The sequence below is a fragment of the Nelusetta ayraudi genome, unplaced genomic scaffold, assembly GCF_046127955.1.
Source record: "Nelusetta ayraudi isolate G7.1 ecotype Tasmania unplaced genomic scaffold, CSIRO-AGI_Nayr_v1 ptg000050l, whole genome shotgun sequence".
NCBI classification, from domain to species: domain Eukaryota; kingdom Metazoa; phylum Chordata; class Actinopteri; order Tetraodontiformes; family Monacanthidae; genus Nelusetta; species Nelusetta ayraudi.
This window is the reverse complement of record NW_027466100.1, coordinates 6,058,169-6,068,283: the sequence shown is the minus strand read 5'-3', so window position 1 is coordinate 6,068,283 and position 10,115 is coordinate 6,058,169. Positions and strand designations below refer to the sequence as shown.

The following is a 10,115-nucleotide window of genomic DNA, read 5'->3' as shown; positions in this document are numbered from 1 at the left end:
TGCAATGTCCGCAAAATTCTTAATATTATGTATGCAGACTATGGCAAAAAGGACAGAGCAGCTATATTGTCTTTAGATGCTCGCAAGGCGTTTGATATGATAGAATGGCCTTATCTATTTGCGACACTTAAGAAATTTGGGTACGGTGACACTTTCATAGAGTGGACCAAAATACTATACAGCAAACCAAAATCTTCCATCCTAACGAATGGGGACAGGTCCAGTCCATTCACCCTGCAGCGGGGCGTCCGCCAGGGGGACCCATTGTCCCCCCTGCTGTTCAATATAGCGCTGGAGCCGCTGGCTATCGGTATCAGAGGACATCCACACATTAAAGGTATTGAGTCTGGGAGTACTGAGACCCGTGTGACCCTTTATGCGGACGACCTCCTTGTCTGTTTAGCTAATCCAGTGGTCTCCATTCCAGTCTTGTTAGAATATATAAATGCCTTCGGGAGCATCTCTGGCTACACCATAAATTGGGGGAAGAGTGAGTTCATGCCCCTAACTGACCAACTCACTGATGACTTTCTGACAAGTCTGCCTTTTAGAGTGACAAAGGAGTGTTTCACCTATTTAGGACTTAAACTGACCAAAAGCCCTAGGCATCTCTTTAAATTTAATTTTGCAGAATCCATAGATAAACTTAAAACAAATATTGAAGCTTGGAGAATATTGCCCCTATCTATGATTGGCCGGGTAAATGCAATCAAAATGGTGAGCCTACCCAGGTTTCTATATCTTTTCCAGAATTTGCCTATATACCTAAATGCATCTTTTTTTAAGAAACTTGACTCTGTCATATTGCCCTTTGTGTGGGATTACAAATCTCACAGGATATCCAAGGCTCACCTTCAAAAGTCTTCCAAAAATGGTGGTCTTGGACTACCGGTTTTTAAACACAGCACAGAAGTGATAAAGCTGAGGAGAATCCTTTGTGGCTAAAGTTGGAGGCTGCTGCTGCGGTCAATACGTCATCACTTCCTGCCCTTTTGTTTTCTGATCCCGCCCCGGTAGCCAAACTAATTAACCGTAACTTTTTTGTGAAGAACTCTTTACGTATCCTAAAGCAAATAAAAGCAGCTTACCAGGTTCCTAGTGTCTCCATACATGCACCTATATGTCAAAATCATTCATTCCTGCCTGCTCGACTGGATGGGGTGTTTGCGGCCTGGAGAGAGAAGGGTATTAAAACATTCTCAGATCTGTACATTAACAGCCAATTGGCATCATTTTCTCAGTTAAGCAACAAATTTAATCTTCCAAACTCTCACTTTTTTCGATACCTCCAAATCAGACACTATGTCAAGGAGAATTGGCCACATTTAGATTCTACCCCCACCACCAGTCCTTTCCTTGCTCCAGACTCCAAACAGTTCATTTCAAAATTTGTGGGTTCATTTTCTAAGTCAGCTTCCTCTGATTCTATTAGGGAAGCCTGGTCCAAAGACTTGAACTCTGAAATATCAGTAGAACTTTGGGAAGAGGCACTGCAACAAGTCCATCGTTGTTCTATTAACTCACGTCACAGGTTGATTCAGTTCAAGGTGATGCACCGGTTGCACTACTCCAAAGCAAAACTAAACCGTATTTTTCCATCTGTGTCTTCTGTATGTGATAAATGTCAAATTGCTGAGGGCTCATTAGCGCATCTTTTTTGGTTTTGTCCTAAGCTGCACAATTTCTGGTCAGCTATATTCGAACGGATGTCGAAAGCCTACTCCAGAGTCATTCGGCCTAATCATGACCTGGCCATCCTTGGATGCTCGACTGTGACTTCTGATCTTCCACGTGACACTCAGGTCGCTCTGCACCTAGGGATGGTGGTGGCAAAGAAGCTTGTTCTCCTAACTTGGAAGTCCACCACTCCTCCTACCTTCACTCACTGGCTCAGCGAGATGCTTTCAGTTATTCGAATGGAAAGACTGCGCCTGCACAAACCCAATGAACAGAACATATTTGAGAGAATCTGGGGACCCTTCCTGGCCAAGTGTCAGGTGTGATACCTGACACAAACTTTCATATGGTACTTGCTTTAGTTTTACAACTGCAACTATGTTTCCTTTTTTGAATGTAAGATGTCGAATCATTACAGTCTGGCAGCCCCTTTTCTTTTTCTTTTCTTTGTTTTTCCTGCTTTTCTTCTGTTTTCCTGTAAGTTTTGTAAAGTTAAGAACTGTAAATAAAATATATATATATATAAAAATGAAAATGAAAATGCAGATTGAATGACTTATTAACCATTTTAATTATGAGTCAAATAATGCAGCTTCGTTCTTAAAATGAAAAAGCATTTCTGTTATTATATTCTTATTTTAATTTGGATTATGGTAACTGCTTCCATATATAACAAATACATCCATAAATATATACAATGTGAGAATTGTTTCTTGCAAGAGCTGTACTTCAACCCATGACCATCGATAAAAGTGTACACATCTAATCGTAAACAATCTGCTGCAACCTGAATTTCCACTTCTGTGTCTATAAACCAGTCACAGCTTGACTGATGGCTCTGAAGAAGCAGTTTCCATCAGCCTCTACATTCTCATTTGTACACGGCGAACCTAATGGGCCATTGCAATCAGAAATTGGAAAACTTGCACGGTCCAAATGAACCTTCAAGTTTTTGCAAAGGTCTAAACAAACATCAACATCAAGGGGAGAGAAGTTACACTCTTCATTGGTCACAGCACTGACAAACTCTACGTCAGAATTATCCACGTCAAAGTGAGGAGTTTTGCTCTTCTGAAGTGACTCACTGTTGCCAGCTGGTGCTGGAATTTTTAACCGTGACCGGTTTCGCCTTGATGAAAAGAACCATGCAGAACCTTGGCTAATCTAATACCAGTGCCATGATCTGCCACTGCATCTTCACTGGTACTAACTGATGATGGATCACAAATCACATGTGCGAGGCGTAGAACGAGCGGAGCAGTCAGAGGCAACAGAAGAAGAAAGAAAAGCCTCCTTAGCTTAGTTGATCTTCTGTGTTGCCTCCTGGACGGTGCTGGCCTCCTCTGGCTTGGTGCTGGGAGCCACAGGAACCACGGGCACAGCTCTGGTCATCTGTGGCGTCGCCTTGTAGGGGAGGAAATATCTAGACACAAATAGTAATATCTCCCCAATACGTATTCCGTCGTTCCGGTGTCAAGGTGAGGATTTCAAAGTAAAATACATAATAATTAATTTAATCTGACTCCATTTGATAATAATAACTTTACTTTTATACATTGATTGAGAGAAAGACTTGATTAACAATTAAGAATATAGACTCAATAATAATAAACTTCTCGTGATCTGACATTCGTCTTCAGTTCAGGGATGGCTTCTATAAATTAACAAAACTATTCAGTTTGATCATTAAACATGGAAGAATAGCCTGATGTCTGGGTTGGAGTATTCAGAGGTTATTGAACATGATACCCAATCTTATCTGACCAACTCAGAGGTTAAGGGTTTGAATAATGTCCAGTGAAACTTACCATATAACTAAGGTCTTTGGGATTCTGATTAATCCCTATCTTAGTTCAGTGATGGCAGATATAGACAAAGCATTCAGTGACCTTCTTAACATAGAAGAACAGCCCAGACATCTAGGTTGAGATGTTCAGAGGTTTATATCTTCCAACTCAATAGTTAGAAAAACATGACACTCAATCTTTTCTATTCAACTCAGAGGTAAAGAGTACAAGCATTACTCAAATTAATTTACCATATAACTGAAGACTAAATCAATATCTGATGTCAGATTGCTCTCCACATAGAAACAAAAGTCTCAACAAGTTAATATTGAAGGGGAATGGATAACATACCAGTTTATTGCGATGTCCAGAGTAAAAATACAGCAAAAATGTAACAGACCGGTTGTGTAAAAATGATGGTAGAAAAAATCAAGAAGTCAAAGAAAAAGAAGAAGAAGAGAGAGAGAGAGAGAGAGAGAGAGAGAGAGAGAGAGAGAGAGAGAGAGAGAGAGAGAGAGAGAGAGAGAGAGAGAGAGTGAAAAAGAGAGAGAGAGAGAGAGTGGGTCCCAGAAAAGGAGAGAGAAGAAAGAAGCCCTTCAGATTCTTGTTCCTTCCCTTAAATATCCTCCCAGAACAGAGACGCTGCTAAAATGCATATTTAAAAGATTCAAATCAGATCAACTCTTCCTACTCGGGAACCTTTTGGTCATCAGGGGTAATTTTCCACAGCAACAATAGATCACCAAGACCTTCATACCTCTCGCACTGACACTCACAACATTTCAAAGGAAAGTTCTAAACAAAAGGCAGAGACAGTCCCTGAATGCAAATCCAACAAACACAAGGAGATACCTTTTGGCCCTCGGGGGTTCCTTTCCCGCGACATGTAAATCATGTAAGTTAATTACAATAGGTGAGATTGATACAGTTGTAACCCCTGTCTTTGAAGAACTTCCATTGTTAGAGAAAACACTTCAGGATGTGGATTTGACTGTCTTACAGTTTCCCCCTTTTGGCCCCTGAGAGCCATCTGGAAAAAACAAACATCAAAAGTAAAAATGAACACAGAATGAAACGATAGGGGTCAAGTTGAGAATTGACAGTCCTTCCCCACATCCATAGTAGTATCATCTCAGTCTTTGTAAATCTGGTAGTTGCAGGGGGCTGAGTACCAGGGCAAAGTGTGTGACTCAAGTGTTTGCATATTGAGCCAAGCGTGGATGGACTGGACAAGGTTTTCACTGTCCTCTTAGCTAACTGGCCTGCACCTGGGCTTCAGTGAGATGATAACCTGTGTTAAGAATCATCTCTTTAGCACAGTCCATGGTGTCTGTTGGAGCTTGGGTGCTTTCCACGTAGAAGATGTCCTCCCACCAGGGAGAGATGTCCAGGTTCAATGGTATTCTGCCCAAGATGTAGATTTGACCCATAGAAAAGTTTTCAGTGACCTCCGGGCAAAAACAGGTCAATCGCTCAAAAGAAAAAGAGTTCATTTCACGGGCGACGCACCACTGTGTGTGTGACACCTGGATGGTGTCTGCGTATCCACGTGAAAGGCTTTAAAGTGTTACAAGTACAGATGATACAACTGGGAATTTCATGACAACATGTGCGAGAAGTGAACCAGGTCTCAGTGTCTCTTACTGTCATATACCCCATGATGTGGTCCCATTTTATTACCTGATTTATATGGTGATGGAATTTGGAAAAACCTGTTCTGGGTGAATAAGTGGGAAAGTGACAAAGAACCCAATACAACCAATACATTAATTATTGGTAGACATTAATAAAGTACAATAAAAGTACAATGAAAATAAAAAGTAATTCTGAATAATTAACATCTTTCATTCTTTTTGGACGTGAACCATCAATGTAAATTCAGAGCATTAATCAAATCATTTAAGGCATGTGTGAGAGTCTTATGTAAACAGAATCTTTTGTCTAGTAGTTGTGAGTAAATCTTTTGCGAATGTTCTGCAAGCTATGTCACGTTCAATAAATCCGGTCGAATTGAAAAGGAAAAGGCTAACAGTTAAATGAACATGTCCCAGATTTAATTCAAGTTTTGTGCTGGTCTTCTGCGGAGCAAGTTTGGTTAAATAGTAAATCTGTATGAACTATGTGTCTAAAAATGATGTGGAGCTGTATGCATGCAGCTAAATGTAATTTTTGCTCTAGATCCTTCATGTTATAACACTTTTTAGGATCTAGTCCATGGTTCGGCTTTTAAAACATTAATTAAATAGAGCCAAATTTTGGAGTGAGGTGTGTCTTGGTGTTGACACTAAGTTGTAAGGTCGTGGAAATTTGTATATTATCTGTTATATTGAGAGTGGGGAGATGGGTGGTTCCCTCACTACAGCAAATTTTGTTGTTACAAAATTTTGTTCCGGTTCTAATCCGGGGGACCATTTGACTGACTGTTTTGAAAGAAGTGTAATGTGAGGTGTGTATGGCCCCATAGAATATTTCCATACCCATCTCCCACAGTTAAAACTATGGGTAAGTAGGTCTCGTTGACCCAGCTGGATACAGGTTGTTCTGGATGCTTTCTTGGCATCTGGAGTTCCTGGAATGGAAAAAGAAAACCTGCGAAATGGCTGCTCTTGACTGATTCGATTTGAAGCTGTGCTCCAAACAGAGAGATGATTTGGTTCGCTAAAGCCTGTGCCAATGTTCTTGCAGTGTTGTTGCAAGTGAATTTGTCAATTATGACGTGGCAAGAGCGGTACCCCCCTTTGGCACTGGGAAGTGGACCAACGAAATCTATCTGCAGTGTTCCCCACGGGTCTTTGGGTGGATTAGGCCTGCACAGTCTAGTGCAGCCAGGTTTTCCTGGGTTAAAGGTAGCACACACAAGGCAAGAAACACACCAACCGTCAACATCTCCAGCCATTGCTGGCCACCAGAATTGTTGTTTTAAGTCAATAGGTGTAGTCTGGATGGCTCTTGTAGCTGATGTATCAGACATTTTCAATGTCAAATCTGTGCGACGTATTGCTGCCTGCTTGGCTGACTGGTCAACAATGTTGTTTGGTTCATGTACATCTAGGTTTTTCTGCACATTTGCTCGGGTTTTGATCACAGACATGGAGTTTTGACACGCTTGGAATTCTTGATCAGAGGTGGTGATGGACATAATGCTTGCATGGTTTCTGAGCGATTGTTTCTTGTTCGTTTTCTCTGGAGCAATCTCAATTTGTTTTTCCAAACAGTGAATAATAAAGCCATGCTTTTCCATTATGTCCATGCCCAAAACAGTACCCTCGCTGTTTCCTGGTAAATACCAGAACGGCTCAGTTAGCACTATTGCACCCAAATCAAGTCGGACTGGTTTAGTAAGGGTCGCTGTCATTAGTGTGTCATCTATCCCTTTGATTTGAATGGTCTCGTCTGTCAGAGGTAACGGGATATTCGTGCAGGAGCAAGCAGCATCGGTGTCAATTAATATGTCGACTAATCGGCCTCCAAGATTAGATTTTACTATTATACGGTTGCTGCTGGAAACAATGCTCCCAATGGAGGCCACGCATCCCTATTTTTGGTCATTCATTCGTTCTAGATCATCAAGGATGTCTGTTTGAGAACTAATCGCCGTTGTCTGTCTGGTTTGAGAAGTTCTTGAATGGTTTCGCATAGATTTATGAGTTGTTTTCCTGAATTCACCATTCAGTTTGAAACAACGTTCAAGTTTATGGCCAGATCGATGACAATAGTCACAGATAATGACATTATTGTCTCTCTCGGCTACCCATTGAGTTGCCGCTACAGGGCATGGCTTTAGAAATTTTGATCGCTGCTCTATTTTTGTGGCCCATTCAACGAGTGCGTTGAATGTATTCTGAGGTGGGTCTCCACCCAGAGCCAACGCATTCTGAACAAGTGGTCCAGCATTATTGCGTAGCATCTGTAAGAGAATTTCGTGGTTACGATCGCATTCTTCTATCCCACTGTATTCTCTAAAAATCACCCACATACGCTCTGCAAAAGTCTCAAATGTTTCTCTACTTGATTGTTTAAGATCAAGGATTCTATGCCACTCGGCCTTTGGTGGTCCTCTCATCTGAAGCAAAACTTCTTTTATTCTATTATAAATGTCGTCGTTAGTTTCACCGGGCTGTCTTTCAAGGATTGTTCCAGTTCTCAATTCTTGAGGAATTTTAGAGTGTAACTCTTCTGGAACTGTAAGCAAAACTATCTGCCACACATCGCGGGGCTCTAGATTGTAAACTAATGCTTGGAGCATTAGTTTGTCCCAGTAACTCTGGAACGGGCCGCGGCGGGGCATGATGCCGATAACCTCACGATGTTTTGAAGTTTCTTCACAAGACAATGCTCTGGTAATGGTGGTTACACCATTGTTCGCATCTGTAACTGTTTTGACGACTGAAACATTGACGGATTTTCTTGGAATTGTGTCTGTTTTGAGACGAGTTTTCATTCGGTTTCGATTGTTTTGCTTCGAGTGAGAGGTGCGCCGGCTGAGGGACGGATAGAGCGGGCTTTCTGCTGTTGCGAAAACTGCGGAGGTTGTCAGAATTTCATTGTCGGTGTCGACCTGAGTTACAGGGCACCCAGTGATGAGGGTAATATCCTCATCTTCACTGTCGTCTTGATCATAATTCTCAACACATTTGGAACTAATAACAGCCTGTTTTATAGCTGCAACTGGAAAGCCAGCATCGCCACAGTAGTCTTCCAGTTGGGAAGTGTAGCGTTTGTCTAAGTTCAGCTTTTGTTTAAGCTGTTTAGTTTCAGTCTCCATTGTTTCGATTTGTCTCGCCAAATTTATTTTTTCATAATCAAATGCATCAATTTGTGCGCGTAATTTTTTCGTTTCTTCGGAGCGTAATGTTTCAAAATCTCGGATGTTCTCTAAAGTGCGGCGACCTTCTGTTATGGTTTTTGAGTCGTTGCGCCGGAGTAAATAAACAATTGCGATAGGGAGATCGTGAAATTTGCCTTTAGATTTTAGTGCAACTCCCTTTGTGGAATACCAGTGAAGAATTTCACTGTTATCCCATTCTAAATCAACGCCGAGATCGCGCAGACGAATTAACGTTTTGTATAAACGTAAACCAGCCATGTCCATGATCTGCTCATCTATGCCTACACACTCCTGTCCTAGTGAGTTGCGAAATGAAACTTTTCCCCCCATCGGATTTCTACGATCTCCGATCTCACAATGGATATGTCGATCCGTTCTATATTATGTGTCTATATATGATGTGTGTTCAAACTTTCCCTCAGTCTTTATAACTGCCGTAAATTTGTACTTACCACAGAAACTGTAGGTATACACACAGGAATTCAAACCTCATTACTTAAACGTACCGGAATTGACTTCTCTCGCCTTCCTGCTTAATGCGATCGCGAGATCACGTCGGGGTCACCAAACTGTAGGGGAGGAAATATCTAGACACAAATAGTAATATCTCCCCAATACGTATTCCGTCGTTCCGGTGTCAAGGTGAGGATTTCAAAGTAAAATACATAATAATTAATTTAATCTGACTCCATTTGATAATAATAACTTTACTTTTATACATTGATTGAGAGAAAGACTTGATTAACAATTAAGAATATAGACTCAATAATAATAAACTTCTCGTGATCTGACATTCGTCTTCAGTTCAGGGATGGCTTCTATAAATTAACAAAACTATTCAGTTTGATCATTAAACATGGAAGAATAGCCTGATGTCTGGGTTGGAGTATTCAGAGGTTATTGAACATGATACCCAATCTTATCTGACCAACTCAGAGGTTAAGGGTTTGAATAATGTCCAGTGAAACTTACCATATAACTAAGGTCTTTGGGATTCTGATTAATCCCTATCTTAGTTCAGTGATGGCAGATATAGACAAAGCATTCAGTGACCTTCTTAACATAGAAGAACAGCCCAGACATCTAGGTTGAGATGTTCAGAGGTTTATATCTTCCAACTCAATAGTTAGAAAAACATGACACTCAATCTTTTCTATTCAACTCAGAGGTAAAGAGTACAAGCATTACTCAAATTAATTTACCATATAACTGAAGACTAAATCAATATCTGATGTCAGATTGCTCTCCACATAGAAACAAAAGTCTCAACAAGTTAATATTGAAGGGGAATGGATAACATACCAGTTTATTGCGATGTCCAGAGTAAAAATACAGCAAAAATGTAACAGACCGGTTGTGTAAAAATGATGGTAGAAAAAATCAAGAAGTCAAAGAAAAAGAAGAAGAAGAGAGAGAGAGAGAGAGAGAGAGAGAGAGAGAGAGAGAGAGAGAGAGAGAGAGAGAGAGTGAAAAAGAGAGAGAGAGAGAGAGTGGGTCCCAGAAAAGGAGAGAGAAGAAAGAAGCCCTTCAGATTCTTGTTCCTTCCCTTAAATATCCTCCCAGAACAGAGACGCTGCTAAAATGCATATTTAAAAGATTCAAATCAGATCAACTCTTCCTACTCGGGAACCTTTTGGTCATCAGGGGTAATTTTCCACAGCAACAATAGATCACCAAGACCTTCATACCTCTCGCACTGACACTCACAACATTTCAAAGGAAAGTTCTAAACAAAAGGCAGAGACAGTCCCTGAATGCAAATCCAACAAACACAAGGAGATACCTTTTGGCCCTCGGGGGTTCCTTTCCCGCGACATGTAAAT

The 10,115-nt window shown here is 40.9% G+C and overlaps 1 pseudogene; it reads right to left on the bottom strand.

Annotated features, from left to right (window-relative positions):
• Positions 1–3,928: 3,928 nt before the first annotated feature.
• LOC142895682 (uncharacterized) lies at positions 3,929–8,229 on the bottom strand (annotated as a pseudogene).
• Positions 8,230–10,115: the final 1,886 nt, after the last annotated feature.